At 48.0% G+C, this 24,223-nt stretch overlaps 1 pseudogene; it reads right to left on the bottom strand.

Annotated features, from left to right (window-relative positions):
* The window catches only part of LOC142259245 (uncharacterized), a 49,194-nt pseudogene that overhangs the window by 6,573 nt on the left and 18,398 nt on the right, over positions 1–24,223 (bottom strand).

Genomic DNA, 24,223 nt, shown 5'->3' with positions numbered 1-24,223 from the left:
AAATTTCAACATGAAATGTGCTATGTAAGTAGTAAAACCACCGATAAAAGTAGCACATTTTTATAGCAATATAAATACAATGAAAAGTGATGAATTATCCATATTGCACTAAAGGGGGCTTTACACGCTGCGACATCGCTAATGCGGAGTCGTTGGGGTCACGGAATTTGTGACGCACATCCGGCCGCATTAGCGATGTTGCTGCGTGTGACACCGATGAGCGATTTTGCATCGTTGCAAAAACGTGCAAAATCGGTCATCGGTGACATGGGGGTCCATTCTCAATTATCGTTACTGCAGCAGTAACGATGTAGTTCGTCGCTCCTGCGGCAGCACACATCGCTCCGTGTGACACCGCAGGAACGAGGAACCTCTCCTTACCTGCCTCCTGGCCGCTATGAGGATTGAGGAAGAAAGGAGGTGGGCGGGATGTTCCGGCCACTCATCTCCGCCCCTCCGCTTCTATTGGGCGGCCGCTCAGTGACGTCGCTGTGACGCCGCACGGACCGCCCCCTTAGAAAGGAGGCGGTTCGCCGGTCACAGCGACGTCGCCGGGCAGGTAAGTATGTGTGACGGGTCTGCGCGATGTTGTGCGGCACGGGCAGCGATTTGCCCGTGTCGCACAACAGATGGGGGCGGGTACCCATGCTAGCAATATCGGGACCGATATCGCAGCGTGTAAAGTAGCCTTTAGAATGGCATCAATAAAAATGTCGGCTCATCAAACAAAAACAAGTCCTCACTCAACTCCATCGACGCAAAAAGAATAATGTTATTGGTGTCGGAAAATGGCAACACAAACTGAATTTTTTTTACAAAAGTGATTTTTATTCACCACTAGAGATGAGTGAACCTGAAGTTCAGTGTTCGGTATAAACTCACTTTTCCAAGAAGGTGCGGAGATCGGATGCTTTACGTATGACCGCTCACTTTTAGCACACAGTGTACATAGTAAAAACAACACTAAAAAACAAAATAGTGGATTTTGGTTTTTTTTCCCCACTATTTCACCGTGCTTTGACTTTTTACTTAATTTCCAGTCCATTTTATGATAAAATTAAAAACTATGAGTAATTTAAAAAAAACAAAAACAATCCTTCATATGGGAAGGTAGGCAGAAAAATAAAAAAGCAGTGCAGCAACAAGCAAACATGTAGCAACGGAGAGGACATCTGTCCATCTCTACATAAGGCAGAGATGGTTTTTATTACTGCCTCTGCTTTCTCTGTCACTGTATACACAGCTCTGCGGTGCAATGCAGCTGGAACAGTGAGGGATCTGACAGTGACACAGATCTCTGTGTGAGAGCCCATCCACCATCGGTACTTGCCAACTGTAAAGGCTGCTTTACACCAGACAATCTATCGTGCGATAGATCGTCGGGGTCACGGTTTTTGTGACGCACATCCGGCATCGCTGGCGATGCCGGCCTGTGTGACACCTCCTAGCGACGCAGTATCGCTCACAAATCGTGAGTCGTGTACTGCTCGCTAGGTTCCATAATATCGTTTAATTTAGTTGATCATCGTTTCCGTGGTAGCACACGCTGCTCCGTGTGACAACACGGGAACGATGAGCAGCTCACCTGCCTCCCGCGGCCGCCGCCGGCTCTATGTGGCAGGAAGGAGGTGGGCGGGATGTTTACATCCTGCTCATCTCCGCCCCTCCGCTTCTATTGGCCGGCGGCCGTGTGACGTCGCTGTGACGCCGAACGTCCCTCCCACTTCAGGAAGTGGACGTTCGCCGCCCACAGCGAGGTCGCACGAGAGGTAAGTATGTGTGACGGGGGTTACTGACTTTGTGCGACACGGGCAGCGATTTGCCCGTGACGCAAAAAGGACGGGGGCGGGTACGATCGATTGTGAAATTGCACAATCGGTCGTACCGTGTAAAGCAGCCTTAATTGTTTGGGGCCTGGTGAGTGCGATTTTTTTTTGGGAAGCGTTTGTCTGCTTTCTTTTGAGGGTGTCCGTTTTCTTAAATAAAACACTACGGTTACTTACCGGTAGCCGGTTTTTCCAGAACCCATGACAGCACCACGTGAGAGAGGGATCCGCCCAGCAAGGACAGGAAACCATTCTGAATAAAAGGGCGGTACTTCTCCCCTTCATCAGTTGATCACCGAGAATGAGAGGACCTCCAACAATCGTTAGAACTTACCCCACCACCACTAAACACTCACAAGCACACCGAAAAAGTGCACACCAAGGATCAGAAAGGGAGGGAATATAAGGGTGCTGTCATGGGTTCTGGAAAAACCGGCTACCGGTAAGTAACCTTAGTGTTTTCGCCTCACCCATGACAGCACCACGTGAGAGATTTCCAGAGAAACCTATTTAGGGAGGGACCACCGCCTCAAGCACCCTTCTACCAAACGAAAGAGCAGCCGAGGAGGATAGGTCCAACCGATAGTGTCGGAAAAAAGTAGATTGTGAGGACCAGGTAGCGGCCCTACAAATTTGTTCAAGAGATACCTGGGCACGCTCAGCCCAGGAGGTAGACACCGCTCTGGTGGAATGGGCCCGGAGGTTCTCCGGAACAGGCGCTCCACTGGAGGAGTAGGCTAAAGTAATGGCCTCCCTAATCCACCTAGCGATAGTACTCTTGGACACCCCCTGACCCTTGGTACTACCCTGAAAGGAGATAAATAACGACTGTGTCTTCCTCACTGCCTGAGTGACCGAAAGATAGTGTAGGAGGGCCCTGCGGACATCCAGGGTGTGAAATCTACGTTCCCCCTCATTAGTGGGATGGCTACAGAACGAGGGCAGGACTATTTCTTGCGTTCAATGAAAATGAGAGGCGACCTTCGGGAGATACGCTGGGTCCGGCCCGCCGGTTTTCAGAACAGGGGTCTCCCATCCAGGACAGGAAACCAACTGACGAAGGGGAGAAGTACCGCCCTTTTATTCAGAATGGTTTCCTGTCCTTGCTGGGCGGATCCCTCTCTCACGTGGTGCTGTCATGGGTGAGGGGAAAAGTTTTGCTCTATTTAACTTTTTTAGCTGCTTGGACACTTCCCTATGGAACCACAACTAGGGCTTATTTTTGGAGCAGGGCTTAGGGTATGACCGCACTTTGCGTTGTCCAAAACGCATGTCAAAACACACCCTCTGGCAGTAATTGATTTAGCCCAAAGTTGGTTTTGACCACAAATTAGCGCTAAAAACGCATGCATATTTACCGCATTTTAGATGCGTTTTTAGCGCTTTTTACATGCTTTTTAAATTGCGTTTTGAGAGATGCGTTTAGAACATAAAGACACTGCTTAATAAAGTTTAAACAGTCAAACTCAATGAAAAAAAAGGAAGAAAAAGAAACAAATCTATATTTTTAAGAAAAATAATGGAAATAGACATATTTAATAAAATTATTGCGGTAATATTATATTTATTGCAAAAATAGCAATAAATTAATTTCTTTATTTTAATTGTCGGACTATGTGTGTGTGTCAGGCCCCTTTCACACGTCAGTGATTCTGGTACGTTTGTGCTTTTTTTTTTAAACGTACCAGAATCACTGACATACGCAGACCCATTATAATGAATGGGTCTGCTCACACATCAGTGATTTTTCACTGCACGTGTCTCCGTGCGGCGTACCCACGTGTCCGTGATTGCCGCACGGAGACATGTCCATTTTTTTTGGCATCACTGATGTCCCACGGACCACGCAGTGGTGTGGTCCGTGAAACACGTGCCAGAAAAAAAACGTGCTTTTAAAATAAAAATCATTTTTATTCACCCGGCTCCAGCGATGTCCTCTGCAGCCCGTGCAGCTTGCTGCTTCTGAGCCGGCTCATTACTGTCGCGCATATTCATGATGCACGACACAGCCGAACCGGAAGCAGCTGCTGCGGGGGTCAGCGCCGGCCGGATGCTGCACCGCGGGAGCGTTCAGTACCATGGAGAGCGGGAGCGCGCACAGGTGAGTTAATCTCTAAGTGCAATCACGGGCACGGAGAACGGAGCCCGGATTGCACTTAGACAACCCACGTGTGCCGTGAATCACGGTACACGGAGGGACATGTGCGTGTTTTACACACCAGTGAAAAACGTCAGTGTTTTTCACTGACGTGTGAAACGGGCCTAAAGGGACATAAGTAATTATTTTGATGTCCAAAAAGCATGCGTTTTTTTAAGTCCAAAACGCATGTTTTCTGCACCTAAAAAGCATGTAAAACGCTGGAATTTTGATGTTTCTTGGTTATTGCCATTTCTCATAGACTTCAATGTTAGCAAAACGCACCCAAAATGGCAAAAACAATTGACATGCTGCTTCTTTGAACGCACAAAATATCCAAATTAAACGCTGCGTTTTAAAAAGCAAAGTGCGGACAGGAATTCAACATTTTCCATAGACTTTGCTTATTTTCCAGGTAGGTCTTATTTTCGAGGAAACAGGGTAGAAAGAGCAGATGGTGCTTCCTCCCCCCATACACAGAGGATATGGTCAACGCGGAGTCAGCCCCAGTTACAAGGGAAGTAAGAAGAAAATATAAATAAATACTGAACTGACCCCCCACCCAAATGTGTGACATATAGGAAAATGCCACTGTCAATCCAAATCTGTTATTAGCCCCGACCAGGTAAAAAACAGCCATATATACAAAATAATAAGCGTTACTAAATAGCTATGAAATATGTAAATGTGATCATAGACATATATTGAGACAGCGTACAGCTTTCAGTCATATGGGGTGGCACTGATGTGGTTTTAATCACTGCTCAGTATACCGCGCTCTCGGCACTGACTGACAGCAGGTTCCAATGCTCAGCGGCTGTCAGTCAGTGTGGGGGGTGGGGTATATATGTGGTAATAACAGACATTTCCCTTATTTTCTAAGCGGTATCGCTCGATATCAGACACAATGCTGAAGTTGGTTTCATATTCATCCAGTTTCGTATTCGGTGCCGAAGTTGGTTTATTTTTAGATTTTTTTCCTTTTTTTGTTTTGTTTTTTACAGGTTTAACAGCAAACATAAAAACCCCACAATAATAAAATACAATACAGTGCGGAGCCCTGATGTGAATACACTGAAAAGCAGCAAAAAAAAAAAAAAAAAAAAAGTATAAAACTGGCACAAAATGAGCATCAAAGCTATTTTTTCACAAGGGAAACATGCATACAATTTCTCCTGAGTACGCCGATACCTCATATGTGGTAGAAATCAACTGCTTGGGCGCACGACAGGGCTCAGAAGGGAAGGAGCGCCATTTGACTGTAAAATTGGATGGAATCATTAGCGAATGCCATGTCGTGTTTGGAGCTCCTGAGGTGCCTAAACAGTGGAGCTCTGTCACAAGTGAACCCATTTTGGAAACTAGACCCCTCAAGGATTTTATCCAGGGGTATAGAGAGCATTTTGAACCTACAGATACATCACAGAATTTGAGAAACTTAGGTTGCTTTATTGAAAATTTTCATTTTTTTCTTCACAAAAATGTTGCTTTAGCACCAAATTTCTCACTTTTTCAAGAAGCAACATCAAAAAGTGGACCCCACAGTTTGTTGTCCAATTTCTTATGAGCTCAGTGATACCCCGCATGTGGCTAATAACCTCTGTTTGGAGAAACCAGAGTGCTTGTAACGGAAGGAGCACCATGTGAATTTTGGAAAAGTTGAAATAAACTGCGGGCACCATGTTGAATTTGCAAGGCCTCTAGGTACCTATACAGCAGAAACCCCCCACAAATGACCCCATTTTGGAAACTAGACCCCTCAAGGATTTTATTCAGTGGTATAGTGAGCATTTTGAACCCACAGGTACTTTACAAAAATGTTGCAGTAGCGCCAAATTTCTCACTTTTAGGCTATGTGCCCATGACCCGGCGACACTGTGTCTAGGATGCAATGTCAGACCTTCTGCAGAGATGCGAGTATTGTCCACTGGAGAATGCAGCTGCCCGGGCCCACCATCCAGGTTCAGGCTGCTGCGGACTTTAGCTCTATTCTCCCCTCGGACAACATTCTTGTCTCCACGATATAAATTCCCATCCTGCAGCTCAGGAAGCTGCACCGCTGGTTTGTTTATGCTATGGAAAAAAACAAGCACAGTGGGCAGGAGATTTCCAAAAATCCTTCCAATGCGGTTGTACTGCACAGCGCAGCATTTTGGACGCAGCAAAAACACTGTGTCCAAAATGCTGCAAACCCTGACCGTGGACACATAGCCTAAAAAGCGAGGATGGATGGATAGATAGACAGAGGTAAAACACATACAGTATATAATGTCCCACCACCCTGCATATTCTAAGCTGGCACCCTTTAGTGATTTTCATGTCGCACTAAACGGTGTTTAGCATTACATTTAGCCAAAAAAAAAACCCTTTGTGGGGTCCCCTCTATTTTTGATAGCCAGCTAGGGTAAAGAAGACGTCTGCAGCCTGCAGACCACAGTTAGCAGCTTTACCTTGCTGGTAATCTAAAATAGAGGGCACCCCACACTATTATTTTAAAATTATAAATGGATCCAAAAAAGCAGAGAAGGCGGCACTTCACAATGGAGTTTTTGCGATTATTTAATGTGCAATTGTAAACAAAGTTACAGCATGAGTGGGGAGCGGGGAGTGCAGGTCTGCCGGTGGACCTGCACTTCCCCCCCCCCACTCATGCTGTAACTTGTTTACAATTCCACATTAAATAATCACAAAAACTCCATCGTGAAGTTCCGCCTTCTCTGCTTTTTTGGATCCATTGGACTTCTTTTTCTATGCCGGCTGTGCACCACTGGAGATTGCTGGAGGTCCGCTATCAAGCATTATTTCCACAATCCATGAGTACTCACCTGAGGCTGCAGTGCCCGGCTGCCTCTATTTACTTCTGTTAAAATTATAAATAATTAAAAGAAAAATGTGGGGTCCCCCAAATTGGATCACCATCCAAGGTGAAGCTGACAGCGGTCTGGTATTCTCAGGCCTAAAAATAGCAGGTTGCAGCTGTTCCAGAAGTGACGCATCCATTAGATGTGCCAATCCTGGCACTTCGCCTCGGCTCATCCCGTTGCCCTGGTGCGGTGGCAATCAGGGTAATAAATGGGGCTGATACCAGCTGTGTAATGTCACCTGGCATCAAGCCCTGGGGTTAGTAAAGTTGTGGCGTCTATCAGATACCTGACATCACTAACCCAGTCAGTAATAAAAATAATAAAAAAAAAAAAAAAAGACAACAAAAAAAAATTATTTGACAAAACAGTCCCCAACACATTTACTCTTTCACCAATTTATGGAAAAGAAAAAAATCCAGTCCGTCACAAACCATTTTGGAGGTCCCATGACGATTCTGAATATGTGGGCATGCTCAGGGAACACTTCCCCATTTTCTGGAAGTGCAGGCACTCCATGTGAGCAGTGTGGCTGCAGTGACCTGAGAATACTGCACTCACACTCCACGGATCCAACCGAGAGCAGTGTGAGCTGCAGTAAGCTCAGTGTCACTGTGTACAGGGAGCCGAGTGAGAGGATGAGGAGGGATCGCGGGGACCGGAGCAGCAGCAGGTAACGGGAGACCGGGGGAGGACCGGGGAGTGACAGATGATGACTTGGCTGGACCTGGGGAGGACTTTTCTGTCACATCTGACATGTCACATGTGACAGAAATCAGAGGAGGATGAATGCAGCGTGCGGCCACCATCTTAGATGATCAGTATGGGGAGGGGGAATGGGGGGCACTTTGGCCAGACGGGGGACCGGGGGAGGGGATTGGGATTTATCTCCCATCTGACATGTTTGATCATTCCCAGTGGAAGATAAATCATGTTTTACTGGCGCCGCCATTTACTGTAACGTGATCTTCTATATACAGTGTATACCGGTGATCACGTCTCCGGGGACTGGAAACGACCGAATAGTGATCTCCAGGGTCTCCGCTACCCCTGCTATCTGACACCCCGGAGATTATACCACGCTGGGGGGGGGCAGTATACACTTTTACCTTACCGCCATTATAATACGGGGATATGGAAGAAGTGCCCTTCACTACTGACGCTTTATCCGTACGGCGGTCGTAAAGGGGTTACACTGCACGTACAAAACAATATGAAAATGTGCCTGGTCAAGAACCGGAGAAAACTGGTCCGGAACTGGACATGAAGGGGTTAATGATAATGATGACCCCAAAATACTAGAGCCCCTGCACCTACCTCCTCCTGCAGAGCCGCACACTAGATATATAATAACCTGCACCTACCTCCACCTGCAGAGCCGCACACTAGATATATAATACCCTGCACCTACCTCCACCTGCAGAGCCGCACACTAGATATATAATACCCTGCACCTACCTCCACCTGCAGAGCCGCACACTAGATATATAATACCCTGCACCTACCTCCACCTGCAGAGCCGCACACTAGATATATAATACCCTGCACCTACCTCCACCTGCAGAGCCGCACACTAGATATATAATAACCTGCACCTACCTCCACCTGCAGAGCCGCACACTAGATATATAATACCCTGCACCTACCTCCTCCTGCAGAGCCGCACACTAGATATATAATAACCTGCACCTACCTCCACCTGCAGAGCCGCACACTAGATATATAATACCCTGCACCTACCTCCACCTGCAGAGCCGCACACTAGATATATAATACCCTGCACCTACCTCCACCTGCAGAGCCGCACACTAGATATATAATACCCTGCACCTACCTCCACCTGCAGAGCCGCACACTAGATATATAATACCCTGCACCTACCTCCCCCTGCAGAGCCGCACACTAGATATATAATACCCTGCACCTACCTCCACCTGCAGAGCCGCACACTAGATATATAATACCCTGCACCTACCTCCACCTGCAGAGCCGCACACTAGATATATAATACCCTGCACCTACCTCCACCTGCAGAGCCGCACACTAGATATATAATACCCTGCACCTACCTCCTCCTGCAGAGCCGCACACTAGATATATAATACCCTGCACCTACCTCCACCTGCAGAGCCGCACACTAGATATATAATACCCTGCACCTACCTCCTCCTGCAGAGCCGCACTATAGATATATAATAACCTGCACCTACCTCCACCTGCAGAGCCGCACACTAGATATATAATACCCTGCACCTACCTCCACCTGCAGAGCCGCACACCAGATATATAATACCCTGCACCTACCTCCACCTGCAGAGCCGCACACTAGATATATAATACCCTGCACCTACCTCCACCTGCAGAGCCGCACACTAGATATATAATACCCTGCACCTACCTCCACCTGCAGAGCCGCACACTAGATATATAATACCCTGCACCTACCTCCACCTGCAGAGCCGCACACTAGATATATAATACCCTGCACCTACCTCCACCTGCAGAGCCGCACACTAGATATATAATACCCTGCACCTACCTCCACCTGCAGAGCCGCACACTAGATATATAATACCCTGCACCTACCTCCACCTGCAGAGCCGCACACTAGATATATAATACCCTGCACCTACCTCCTCCTGCAGAGCCGCACACTAGATATATAATACCCTGCACCTACCTCCACCTGCAGAGCCGCACACTAGATATATAATACCCTGCACCTACCTCCACCTGCAGAGCCGCACACTAGATATATAATACCCTGCACCTACCTCCACCTGCAGAGCCGCACACTAGATATATAATACCCTGCACCTACCTCCACCTGCAGAGCCGCGCACTAGATATATAATACCCTGCACCTACCTCCACCTGCAGAGCCGCGCACTAGATATATAATACCCTGCACCTACCTCCACCTGCAGAGCCGCGCACTAGATATATAATACCCTGCACCTACCTCCACCTGCAGAGCCGCACACTAGATATATAATACCCTGCACCTACCTCCACCTGCAGAGCCGCACACTAGATATATAATACCCTGCACCTACCTCCACCTGCAGAGCCGCACACTAGATATATAATACCCTGCACCTACCTCCACCTGCAGAGCCGCACACTAGATATATAATACCCTGCACCTACCTCCTCCTGCAGAGCCGCACACTAGATATATAATACCCTGCACCTACCTCCACCTGCAGAGCCGCACACTAGATATATAATACCCTGCACCTACCTCCACCTGCAGAGCCGCACACTAGATATATAATACCCTGCACCTACCTCCACCTGCAGAGCCGCACACTAGATATATAATAACCTGCACCTACCTCCACCTGCAGAGCCGCACACTAGATATATAATACCCTGCACCTACCTCCACCTGCAGAGCCGCACACTAGATATATAATACCCTGCACCTACCTCCACCTGCAGAGCCGCACACTAGATATATAATACCCTGCACCTACCTCCACCTGCAGAGCCGCACACTAGATATATAATACCCTGCACCTACCTCCACCTGCAGAGCCGCACACTAGATATATAATACCCTGCACCTACCTCCACCTGCAGAGCCGCACACTAGATATATAATACCCTGCACCTACCTCCACCTGCAGAGCCGCACACCAGATATATAATACCCTGCACCTACCTCCTCCTGCAGAGCCGCACACCAGATATATAATAACCTGCACCTACCTCCACCTGCAGAGCCGCACACTAGATATATAATACCCTGCACCTACCTCCACCTGCAGAGCCGCACACTAGATATATAATACCCTGCACCTACCTCCACCTGCAGAGCCGCACACTAGATATATAATACCCTGCACCTACCTCCACCTGCAGAGCCGCACACTAGATATATAATACCCTGCACCTACCTCCACCTGCAGAGCCGCACACTAGATATATAATACCCTGCACCTACCTCCTCCTGCAGAGCCGCACACTAGATATATAATACCCTGCACCTACCTCCACCTGCAGAGCCGCACACTAGATATATAATACCCTGCACCTACCTCCACCTGCAGAGCCGCACACTAGATATATAATACCCTGCACCTACCTCCACCTGCAGAGCCGCACACTAGATATATAATACCCTGCACCTACCTCCACCTGCAGAGCCGCACACTAGATATATAATACCCTGCACCTACCTCCACCTGCAGAGCCGCACACTAGATATATAATACCCTGCACCTACCTCCACCTGCAGAGCCGCACACTAGATATATAATACCCTGCACCTACCTCCTCCTGCAGAGCCGCACACTAGATATATAATACCCCGCACCTACCTCCACCTGCAGAGCCGCACACTAGATATATAATACCCTGCACCTACCTCCACCTGCAGAGCCGCACACTAGATATATAATACCCTGCACCTACCTCCACCTGCAGAGCCGCACACTAGATATATAATACCCTGCACCTACCTCCACCTGCAGAGCCGCACACTAGATATATAATACCCTGCACCTACCTCCACCTGCAGAGCCGCACACTAGATATATAATACCCTGCACCTACCTCCACCTGCAGAGCCGCACACTAGATATATAATAACCTGCACCTACCTCCACCTGCAGAGCCGCACACTAGATATATAATACCCTGCACCTACCTCCACCTGCAGAGCCGCACACTAGATATATAATACCCTGCACCTACCTCCACCTGCAGAGCCGCACACTAGATATATAATACCCTGCACCTACCTCCACCTGCAGAGCCGCACACTAGATATATAATACCCTGCACCTACCTCCACCTGCAGAGCCGCACACTAGATATATGGCTGCTCTGTGCTTACAGGACCTGTGATGATGTCACATGGAGGGGAGGAGTCAGGGGTCACATGATCAGCTCCTCAGTGTATGCAGGACTCTGCTGTGCTGGGTGTCATGGTGCTGGATGAGGGGAAGTTTATGTGTGGGGTCAGGAGGGGTTTACAGTGTGGATGTAGCAGAGCCGTGTGTGTACGAGGTGTACGGAGCGGAGCCGTGTGTGTACGAGGTGTACGGAGCGGAGCCGTGTGTGTACGAGGTGTACAGAGTGGAGCCGCGTGTGTACGAGGTGTACAGAGTGGAGCACGGAGCGGAGCCGCGTGTGTACGGAGCGGAGCCGTGTGTGTACGAGGTGTACGGAGCGGAGCCGTGTGTGTACGAGGTGTACGGAGCGGAGCCGTGTGTGTACGAGGTGTACGGAGCGGAGCCGTGTGTGTACGAGGTGTACAGAGTGGAGCCGCGTGTGTACGAGGTGTACAGAGTGGAGCACGGAGCGGAGCCGTGTGTGTACGTGGTGTACGGAGCGGAGCCGTGTGTGTACGAGGTGTACAGAGTGGAGCACGGAGCGGAGCCGCGTGTGTACGGAGCGGAGCCGTGTGTGTACGAGGTGTACGGAGCGGAGCCGTGTGTGTACGAGGTGTACGGAGCGGAGCCGTGTGTGTACGAGGTGTACGGAGCGGAGCCGTGTGTGTACGAGGTGTACAGAGTGGAGCCGCGTGTGTACGAGGTGTACAGAGTGGAGCACGGAGCGGAGCCGTGTGTGTACGTGGTGTATGGAGCAGAGCCGTGTGTGTACGAGGTGTATGGAGCAGAGCCGTGTGTGTACGAGGTGTACGGAGCAGAGCCGTGTGTGTACGTGGTGTACGGAGCAGAGCCGTGTGTGTACGAGGTGTACGGAGCAGAGCCGTGTGTGTACGAGGTGTACGGAGCAGAGCCGTGTGTGTACGAGGTGTACGGAGCAGAGCCGTGTGTGTACGAGGTGTACGGAGCAGAGCCGTGTGTGTACGAGGTGTACGGAGCAGAGGCGTGTGTGTACGAGGTGTACAGAGTGGAGCCGCGTGTGTACGAGGTGTACAGAGTGGAGCACGGAGCGGAGCCGTGTGTGTACGTGGTGTACGGAGCGGAGCCGCGTGTGTACGAGGTGTACGGAGCGGAGCCGTGTGTGTACGAGGTGTACGGAGCAGAGGCGTGTGTGTACGAGGTGTACGGAGCAGAGGCGTGTGTGTACGAGGTGTACGGAGCAGAGGCGTGTGTGTACGAGGTGTACAGAGTGGAGCCGCGTGTGTACGAGGTGTACAGAGTGGAGCACGGAGCGGAGCCGTGTGTGTACGAGGTGTACGGAGCAGAGCCGTGTGTGTACGAGGTGTACGGAGCAGAGCCGTGTGTGTACGAGGTGTACGGAGCAGAGCCGTGTGTGTACGAGGTGTACGGAGCAGAGCCGTGTGTGTACGAGGTGTACGGAGCAGAGCCGTGTGTGTACGAGGTGTACGGAGCAGAGCCGCGTGTGTACGAGGTGTACGGAGCAGAGGCGTGTGTGTACGAGGTGTACGGAGCAGAGGCGTGTGTGTACGAGGTGTACGGAGCAGAGGCGTGTGTGTACGAGGTGTACGGAGCAGAGGCGTGTGTGTACGAGGTGTACGGAGCAGAGGCGTGTGTGTACGAGGTGTACGGAGCAGAGGCGTGTGTGTACGAGGTGTACGGAGCAGAGGCGTGTGTGTACGAGGTGTATGGAGCAGGGCCGTGTGTGTATGAGGTGTACGGAGCAGAGGCGTGTGTGTACGAGGTGTACAGAGTGGAGCACGGAGCGGAGCCGTGTGTGTACGTGGTGTACGGAGCGGAGACGCGTCTGTATGAGGTGTACGGAGCGGAGCCATGTGTGTACGAGGTGTACGGAGCAGAGGCGTGTGTGTACGAGGTGTACAGAGTGGAGCCGCGTGTGTACGAGGTGTACAGAGTGGAGCACGGAGCGGAGCCGTGTGTGTATGAGGTGTACGGAGCAGAGCCGTGTGTGTACGAGGTGTCCGGAGCAGAGCCGTGTGTGTACGAGGTGTACGGAGCAGAGCCGTGTGTGTACGAGGTGTACGGAGCAGAGCCGTGTGTGTACGAGGTGTACAGAGCGGAGCCGCGTGTGTACGAGGTGTACAGAGTGGAGCCGCGTGTGTACGAGGTGTACAGAGTGGAGCACGGAGCGGAGCCGTGTGTGTATGTGGTGTACGGAGCGGAGCCGCGTGTGTACGAGGTGTACGGAGCGGAGCCGCGTGTGTACGAGGTGTACGGAGCAGAGGCGTGTGTGTACGAGGTGTACGGAGCAGAGGCGTGTGTGTACGAGGTGTACGGAGCAGAGGCGTGTGTGTACGAGGTGTACGGAGCAGAGGCGTGTGTGTACGAGGTGTATGGAGCAGGGCCGTGTGTGTATGAGGTGTACGGAGCAGAGGCGTGTGTGTACGAGGTGTACAGAGTGGAGCACGGAGCGGAGCCGTGTGTGTACGTGGTGTACGGAGCGGAGACGCGTCTGTATGAGGTGTACGGAGCGGAGCCATGTGTGTACGAGGTGTACGGAGCAGAGGCGTGTGTGTACGAGGTGTACGGAGCAGAGGCGTGTGGGTACGAGGTGTATGGAGCAGGGCCGTGTGTGTACGAGGTGTATGGAGCAGGGCCGTGTGTGTACGAGGTGTACGGAGCAGGGCCGTGTGTGTACGAGGTGTACGGAGCGGAGCCGTGTGTGTGTACGAGGTGTACGGAGCGGAGCCGTGTGTGTACGAGGTGTACGGAGCGGAGCCGTGTGTGTACGAGGTGTACGGAGCGGAGCCGTGTGTGTACGAGGTGTACGGAGCGGAGCCGTGTGTGTACGAGGTGTACGGAGCGGAGCCGTGTGTGTACGAGGTGTACGGAGCGGAGCCGTGTGTGTACGAGGTGTACGGAGCAGAGCCGTGTGTGTACGAGGTGTACGGAGCAGAGCCGTGTGTGTACGAGGTGTACGGAGCAGAGGCGTGTATGTACGAGGTGTACGGAGCAGAGGCGTGTGTGTACGAGGTGTACGGAGCAGAGGCGTGTGTGTACGAGGTGTACGGAGCAGAGGCGTGTGTGTACGAGGTGTACGGAGCAGAGGCGTGTGTGTACGAGGTGTACGGAGCAGAGGCGTGTGTGTACGAGGTGTACGGAGCAGAGGCGTGTGTGTACGAGGTGTACGGAGCAGAGGCGTGTGTGTACGAGGTGTACAGAGTGGAGCCGCGTGTGTACGAGGTGTACGGAGCGGAGCCGTGTGTGTACGAGGTGTACGGAGCGGAGCCGTGTGTGTACGAGGTGTATGGAGCGGAGCCGTGTGTGTACCGGGGTCCGGCGCTCTCTGGTTTCTCTGCCCTGAGCTCAGTCCCGGGGTCCGGCGCTCTCTGGTTTCTCTTGCCTGAGCGCAGTCTCGGGGGTCCGGTGCTCTCTGGTTTCTCTGCCCTTAGCTCAGTCCTGGGGGTCCGGCGCTCTCTGGTTTCTCTGATTTGAGCTCAGTCCCGGGGGTCCGGCGCTCTCTGGTTTCTCTCGCCTGAGCGCAGTCTCGGCGGTCCGGTGCTCTCTGGTTTCTCTGCCCTTAGCTCAGTCCTGGGGGTCCGGCGCTCTCTGGTTTCTCTGATTTGAGCTCAGTCCCGGGGGTCCGGCTCTCTCTGGTTTCTCTGTCCTGAGCTCAGTCCTGGGGTCCGGTGCTCTCTGGTTTCTCTGCCCTGAGCTTAGTCCCGGGGGTCCGGTGCTCTCTGGTTTCTCTGCCCTGAGCTGAGTCCCGGGGGTCCAGCGCTCTCTGGTTTCTCTGCCCTGAGCTCAGTCCCGGGGGTCCGGCGCTCTCTGGTTTCTCTGCCCTGAGCTCAGTCCCGGGGGTCCGTCAATCACTGGTTTTTCTGCCATGAGCTCAGTCACGGGGGTCCGGCGCTCTCTGGTTTCTCTGCCCTGAGCTCAGTCCCGGGGTCCGGCGCTCTCTGGTTTTTCTGCCCTGAGCTCAGTCCCGGGGTCCGGCGCTCTCTGGTTTCTCTGCCCTGAGCTCAGTTCTGGAGGTTCGGCGATCTCTGGTTTTTCTGCCCTGAGCTCATTCCTGGGGGTCTGGCTCTCTCTGGTTTCTCTGCTCTAAGCTCAGTCCCGGGGGTCCGGCGCTCTCTGGTTTCTCTGCCGAGCTCAGTCCCGGGGGTCCGTCGATCTTTGATTTTTCTGCCCTTAGCTCATTCCCAGGGGTCCAGCGCTCTCTGGTATCTTTGCCTTGAGCTCAGTCCCGGGGTCCGGCGCTCTCTGGTTTCTCTCGCCTGAGTGCAGTCGCGGGGGTCCGGTGCTCTCTGGTTTCTCTGCCCTTAGCTCAGTCCTGGGGGTCCGGCGCTCTCTGGTTTCTCTGATTTGAGCTCAGTCCCGGGGGTCCGGCGCTCTTTGGTTTCTCTGATCTGAGCTCAGTCCCGGGGGTCCGGCGCTCTCTGGTTTCTCTGATCTGAGCTCAGTCCCGGGGGTCCGGCGCTCTCTGGTTTCTCTGATCTGAGCTCAGTCCGGGGGTCCGGCGCTCACAGTGTTAAATATTTGTACATCTTAGTAGCAGTGTCTCCCGGTCTCTTACACCGACTCTTGGCACCTTTCCTCCATTATTCGCTCCTCACTTCTGGCACAATTACCTCCGCGCTGCATTTTCTAGACAGTTTCATGTGTGGAATGTAACGTGTGGTTTGTCTTGAAAGCAAAATAGACCGGACACATGAGATGATTATTACCAGTTACCAGATGACTACTATATGACGGTACTATACAATCCTAAATGTCTTGTTTGGCCATTATAAGGATTATAGATTTAGCACAACATTTCCAGAATCAAGCTCTCTATTTTAGAGATGAATATTACGGCGTATAATATATGTGTAGGCAATTACATGAGGTGATTTAATAGAGAAAGAGGAAAAATGACACAATTTAAAGCGAGAAAAGAAAAGAAAATAGGGAAAAATGTGATATAAATGTGAATAAATATATATGTAATAGATCAAGAAGAAAATACCTATATCGATCATGTTTAGAATATATACAATGAGGACAGTGAAAATGCTCATCCACGTATTTCATCCACATCACCTTTAGGGGCCATTGCTGTAGACAGGAATGTTTACTGAAAACCGAAGTTAAAGAGATAAAAAACTGCCAAAAAAATAAGAAAACCTTTCATAAATATAATAACTATCAATAAAAAACATTGATAAAATACTCCTGTACAAGAAAGCATCGAAACCAAAATGTTCCTTCAAACCGTCTGTATCCAATCTAGAGATCTATTGTCTTTCCAGCTGTGACAATTTCCTCCCATGTTCCTCCCCTCTGGTCACCATATCATTTATCACCTCTGACTTTCAGGAAGGTGGAGTTGGACTGATGGAAGATCTTGAGGTGTCCGGGGAGCGTCTTCAGACTGGTAACTTCTTGAGCTGTTTTACCCTTTTCAGTATCTCTGATGTGTTCTCTGGTCCTTGCTCCTAATTCTCTTATTCTGAGTCATCAGATTCTGTATCACAGACATTCTGCGCAGTATATCACTGCCTTACACTTACACCTTATATGATGCCTCATTCTGTTCTCTCTGGACCCGCTCACATTATTAAAAGATTTTAGCTTTTGAATGTTGGAACATGTCTTGCTACTAACACAGATAAAAGAAACCCACGGTGGTCCTTTTGTGTCAAGTAATCTGGGTTTGGGGGGTATAGAGTGTGAGCCCTCGTGGGCAGGGTCCTCTCTCCTCTGTACCTAGCTGTACCTTGTATTATTCATGATTATTGTACTTGTCTGTATTATCTATACCCATTTTCACAAGTAAAGCGCCATGGAATAAATGATAATAATAATAATATATAGTTGCTATAAATTGTGTGTTTTGATCTTCTTGCAGTCCACATAGGTTTATAAGATAAATATTTCTTGAGGATGGAGTCAGCTTTAAAAATCTCCAAATGTTTTTCCAGACATTGTACATATTGTCCCATTTATCGTTCAATATAATGTGATGTACTCGTCGTCTGGGAATCACCTTTCCCGGGGTGAAGGGTACGGTGTGATCTGTTTGTAGCCCACAATTCAGGTCTCTAGAAGCCGCTACACGATTATAGAGTTGCCTGTGTCAGTTTATTGTCACTGGTTGCACAGCAAAATAAAAGCATAAATATAGCATCCCTAGCCTTGTCCAGGCGCTAGTGAAATAACACAAACCCTGGCTACTCAGACACGGCCGGGCTAGTCCCGGACCAGTCACACAGGAATGTCTCTTGTCTATTGGATCCAGTTGTACTTACAGTTCAGTATACACTGCCTGTGCAGGCTCCTCTCAGAGAGATGTCTTTTCTACCTCCCCAGACTGTGTGACTAAGGTGATCACCTAGTCAGGTTATATGCACAGCTAGCCAGGTTACATGTACAGCTAGCCCGGTGCAGTTCATCAGAACCTGCAATGCTGGGATTTATCCCAATCTTACCTGGCTTTCCTCAGCATACAACAAGATTTTAGGAGAAACATAGACCCCTTTAATAACTTCACCATACAATACACTCCATTTCTTGTGAAAGCCTATGGGGTTGAGCCCTATAGTTTATCAGATACTGAGTATGTGATAACCCATCAACATGTCCCTGAAGGCTACCAGCCCTGCCCGGAACAGAAAACCTAAAAGGTTGGAGAGCTAGAAACCACCATGTCACTCTACTTTTCTTTTCCCGGTTACTCTGCATCCATTTCAATGGCTCATGACCAGGTGAATCTCTCTCCCCAGCAGATAGTACCTTCGAGTCCAGAGCCCACCTAATGGCCAAGGCGTCTTTTTTCCGTGGCCACTTACCTTTTCTCATGATCATTAGTTTCCGGCTGATGTACAGCACAAAGTGCTCTTCCCCATCAATCACTGTGACAAAACTGCCCCTACCCCATTATCTGAATCATCACTTTGCGAGTAAAGAGTTTCTGAAAATCTGAAGATTAATACCGGTTAGCAACATAGGGCTTGTTTCAGGAACTGGAATGCTCTTTTCACCTCTGGTGTTCATTTAAACATTACAGAGCTCTTTCCTTTTGTGAGGTCTGTAAGAGGGGTTAAAATAGATGCAAAATTAGGAATAAACCTCCTGTAATACCCTGCAATGCCCAAAATACCAGCTTTTTATTCAGGGGTCTAGGCCAGCTCTGTATGGCTTCAATTTTTTTTCACTGAGGCTTAAATTAGACCTCTTCCAATGATGCACCCCAAATACGTGGCCTCTTCTATGCTGATTGCGCATTTCTTGGGGTTTGCTCTTAGCCCTGCCTGTCTGTGAGTTCACCACAGCTTGTATTTTGCTAAGGTGGGACTACCAACCCCCACTGTATATTATCAGATCATCAAGATAGGCTGGAGCATACTGAGTATGGTCTCTGAGTATCCTGACCATCATTCGATGAAACATTGCTGGCGCCCCATATAAGCCAAAAGGCCACCGGATGTATTGATAGCGACCAGTGGATGCAGAAAAAGCTATTTTTCCTTGGCACTTTCTGTCAACGATATTGGCCAGTATCCTTTAGTTAAGTCAAGTGTTGTTATGTATTGAGCATTACCCAGCTTCTTGTCAGCTCATCCACTTGAGGCATTGGGGAGGAACAATCGAGTCAATTAAATTTTAACAAATTCTTGATGCAAATGTAACACCATCTGTAAAAAGCTGAACTCGAAAAAGAGGAGAATAGAGGAAGGCTTCTAGAAATGGATAATGTTCCTAAACACACATCAAAATCCACAATAAACGTCCTCAAAAGTCGCAATGCGAAGGTTTTACAATGGCCTCACAGTCCCCTGATCTGAACATCATTGAAAATCTGTGGCTAGAAAGAAGAGCAGTGCATGCAAGACAAGCCAGGAATGTCACAGAACTGGAAGACGCCTCCAAGCAAGAGCAGTGCATACAAGACGAGCCAGGAATCTCCCCACAACAGGAAGACGCCTTGATGAAAAAGCATTTACAAGCTGTGACACTTGCCAAAGGGAGTGCAATTAGGTACTAACCATGCAGGGTACCAAGCTTTTGCATAGGCCAACTGTCCATTTTTGTTCATTTTAAAATGTAAAAGATGAAGATTTTATAATATATATATATATATATATATATATATATATATATATATATATACAGTTAGGTCCAGAAATATTTGGACAGTGACCCAAGTTTTGTTATTTTAGCTGTTTACAAAAACATGTTCAGAAATACAATTATATATATAATATGGGCTGAAAGTGCACACTCCCAGCTGCAATATGAGAGTTTTCACATCCAAATCGGAGAAAGGGTTTAGGAATCATAGCTCTGTAATGCATAGCCTCCTCTTTTTCAAGGGACCAAAAGTAATTGGACAAGGGACTCTAAGGGCTGCAATTAACTCTGAAGGCGTCTTCCTCGTTAACTTGTAATCAATGAAGTAGTTAAAAGGTCTGGGGTTGATTACAGGTGTGTGGTTTTGCATTTGGAAGCTGTTGCTGTGACCAGACAACATGCGGTCTAAGGAACTCTCAATTGAGGTGAAGAAGAACATCCTGAGGCTGAAAAAAAAGAAAAAATCCATCAGAGAGATAGCAGACATGCTTGGAGTAGCAAAATCAACAGTCGGGTACATTCTGAGAAAAAAGGAATTGACTGGTGAGCTTGGGAACTTAAAAAGGCCTGGGCGTCCACGGATGACAACAGTGGTGGATGATCGCTGCATACTTTCTTTGGTGAAGAAGAACCCGTTCACAACATCAACTGAAGTCCAGAACACTCTCAGTGAAGTAGGTGTATCTGTCTCTAAGTCAACAGTAAAGAGAAAACTCCATGAAAGTAAATACAAAGGGTTCACATCTAGATGCAAACCATTCATCAATTCCAAAAATAGACAGGCCAGAGTTAAATTTGCTGAAAAACACCTCATGAAGCCAGCTCAGTTCTGGAAAAGTATTCTATGGACAGATGAGACCAAGATCAACCTGTACCAGAATGATGGGAAGAAAAAAGTTTGGAGAAGAAAGGGAACGGCACATGATCCAAGGCACACCACATCCTCTGTAAAACATGGTGGAGGCAACGTGATGGCATGGGCATGCATGGCTTTCAATGGCACTGGGTCACTTGTGTTTATTGATGACATAACAGCAGACAAGAGTAGCCGGATGAATTCTGAAGTGTACCGGGATATACTTTCAGCCCAGATTCAGCCAAATGCTGCAAAGTTGATCGGACGGCGCTTCATAGTACAGATGGACAATTACCCCAAGCATACAGCCAAAGCTACCCAGGAGTTCATGAGTGCAAAAAAGTGGAACATTCTGCAATGGCCAAGTCAATCACCAGATCTTAACCCAATTGAGCATGCATTTCACTTGCTCAAATCCAGACTTAAGACTGAAAGACCCACAAACAAGCAAGACCTGAAGGCTGCGGCTGTAAAGGCCTGGCAAAGCATTAAGAAGGAGGAAACCCAGCATTTGGTGATGTCCATGGGTTCCAGACTTAAGGCAGTGATTGCCTCCAAAGGATTTGCAACAAAATATTGAAAATAAAAATATTTTGTTTGGGTTTGGTTTATTTGTCCAATTACTTTTGACCTCCTAAAATGTGGAGTGTTTGTAAAGAAATGTGTACAATTCCTACAATTTCTATCAGATATTTTTGTTCAAACCTTCAAATTAAACGTTACAATCTGCACTTGAATTCTGTTGTAGAGGTTTCATTTCAAATCCAATGTGGTGGCATGCAGAGCCCAACTCGCGAAAATTGTGTCACTGTCCAAATATTTCTGGACCTAACTGTATATATATAAACAGGCCTGGACAGAAATGATGGTACTTCTGAAAATAATGTGACGAAAGGGACATGTGAAATCAAGGTGTGTCCACTAATTAGCATCACAGGTGTCTACAATCTTGTAATCAAAATATAAGTAAAACCCACGCACTCAAATGATGAAAAGAGGGCAAATGTATGCAAAGTGTTTTTTATTATTTGACAGACTGCAAAAATGTGAACCCTAAACAGAAGCAACACCCGACGTTTCGGTTTTGACACCTTTTTCAAGGCTGTTGCTCAATGGCAAAGATGCTAGGAATCACGGGTCGCCTGGACAACCGCCACAGACAAACAAGATGAGGGTGTCACATATTGCAGCAAATGTCATCAAGAGAAAGGTGGGAGGCTGTGCTAGAGCAGAGCATGGCTGAAGGAGACGCCTGATAAGAGTCCTGGATGTGCTGGAAGTGCTGGAACAGCAGTAGTGGTGCAGGGGCGGCGTCCAGGCGACCCGTGATTCCTAGCATCTTTGCTATTGAGCAACAGCCTTGAAAAAGGTGTCAAAACCGAAACGTCGGGTGTTGCTTCTGTTTAGGGTTCACATTTTTGCAGTCTGTCAAATAATAAAAAACACTTTGCATACATTTGCCCTCTTTTCATCATTTGAGTGCGTGGGTTTTACTTATATTTTGTACTACTATTTACCCAGAGCACCTAGTCTATGACAGTCTGAGCCAGACTTTATCTTTTATACTACAATCTTGTAATCAGTCAGTGGACCTGTATATAGGCCTACAGATACTCACTGTGCTGTTTGATGACATGGTGTGTACCACACTCAACATGGACCAGAGGAAACAAAGGAAAAAGTTGTCTCAGGAGATTAGAAAGAAAATTATAGACAAGCATGTTAAAGGTAAAGGTATAAGACCAACTCCAAGCAGCTTGATGCTCCTGTGACTACAGTTGCACATATTATTAATAAATTTAAGATCCATGGGACTGCAGCCGACCTCCCTCGACGTGGCCGCAGGAGGAAAATTGATGACAAATCTAAGAGACGAATAATACAAATGGTAACAAAAGAAGCCAGAAAAACTTCTAAAGAGAATGAGGGTGAACTTCAAGCTCAAGGAACATCAGTGTGAGATCGCACCATCCGTTGTTATTTGAGCCAAAGTGGACCTCATGGTAGATGACCAAGGAAGACACCATTGTTGAAAAAAAAAAATCATAAAAAAGCCACACTGGAATTTGCCAAACTACATGTTGACAAACCACAAAGCTTCTGGAAGAATGTGAGACAAAAATGGAACTTTTTGGCAAGACACATCAGCTCTATGTTCACAGACGGTAAAATTAAGCATATCAAGAAAAACAACACTGTCCCTACTTTGAAACATGGAGGAGGCTCAGTTATGTTCTGGGGCTGCTTTGCTGCATCTGGCACAGGGTGTCTTGAATCTGTGGAGGGTTCAATGAAATCTCAAGACTTTCAAGGGATTCTAGAGAGAAATGTGCTGCCCAGTGTCAGAAAGCTTGGTCTCAGTTGCAGGTCATGGGTCTTGCAACAGGATAATGACCCGAAACACACAGTTAAAGCCATCCAAGAATGGCTAAGAGTAAAACATTGGACTATTCTGAAGTGGCCTTCTATGAGCCCTGACTTAAATCCTATTGAGCATCTTTGGAAAGAGCTGGAACATGCCGTTTGGAAAAGGCGGCCTTCAAACACGAGACAACTGGAGCAGTTTTCTCTTGAGGAGTGGCCAAAATACCTGTCGAGAGGCACAAAAGTCTCATTGACAGTTACAGGAATCGTTTGACTGCAGTGATTGCCTCAAAAGGTTGTACAACCAAATATCAAGTTAAGGAGGAAAGGGTGCCATCATTTCTGTCCAGGCCAATTTCATGAGTTTTATTTATTTATTTATTTATAAGTCTGTGGAAGCAGAAAAGCAGCAATGTCTGACTGTCATTTGTTCATTTTCATAGATTTTTTATTTATTATTACTTTTGTCAGATTCAAGTTATTTTTGTGACCATTGTGGGTTTTTCTTTCATTAAACGATGGGTACCAATAATTTTGACCACGTGTGTGTGTTTATATTATATATTTAATTATTTTTTACCTAAAATACAAAGGAAATGCTTTACAAAAGCTGCTTATCTTATACACAGGCTGTGGACTATAAATACTTTTTTGGAGTAAAGTTATTACGAGAGTAAGATCATAATCAGCAGGTTTGGTCGGAGACACCAAGGTTTTATATAAGGGAATATAGAAGAACTGACACTGGACACACGCGGGAAAACTGCGGTAGGACGATTATTGTTTCTTACACATAAATTGATAACATTTAGATGGATTCAGACGACTCCGACAAAACGTGATTAACAAAGTCATCACTACAGGAAGGTATGAGAAGGGGATTTATTCTAAAGAAACGCTGGAGCCAAAAATGAGAGAATCTGGGCCCCGGGGCTGGAGACTTCGGCCTTCCAGCGTGTCAATACGAGACGGGGTCTTTGTCCCTGGAACTTCTCTACTCGGTATAATGAGACTCACTGATCTTATTCATGTAAAAAGCGTCTGAGTAACATAGAAACTGCCGAAATATGAGGAGCTTGTCTCATCTATAAGTCACTGTATAAAGAGCTATGGAGACAGCGCTATTCTTCTGTATAACATATGTGATGTGGCTGTAGCCCTAATATTTGCAATAGAAGTCACATCAAATACAAGATCATAAAAGCAAACAATTAAAGAGATAATCGCTGGCAGCTCATCAGAAACTGCAG

The sequence above is a fragment of the Anomaloglossus baeobatrachus genome (assembly GCF_048569485.1).
Source record: "Anomaloglossus baeobatrachus isolate aAnoBae1 chromosome 5 unlocalized genomic scaffold, aAnoBae1.hap1 SUPER_5_unloc_4, whole genome shotgun sequence".
NCBI lineage: Eukaryota > Metazoa > Chordata > Amphibia > Anura > Aromobatidae > Anomaloglossus > Anomaloglossus baeobatrachus.
Note: the sequence above shows the minus strand (reverse complement) of the source record. Positions and strands in the feature narration are given on the sequence as shown.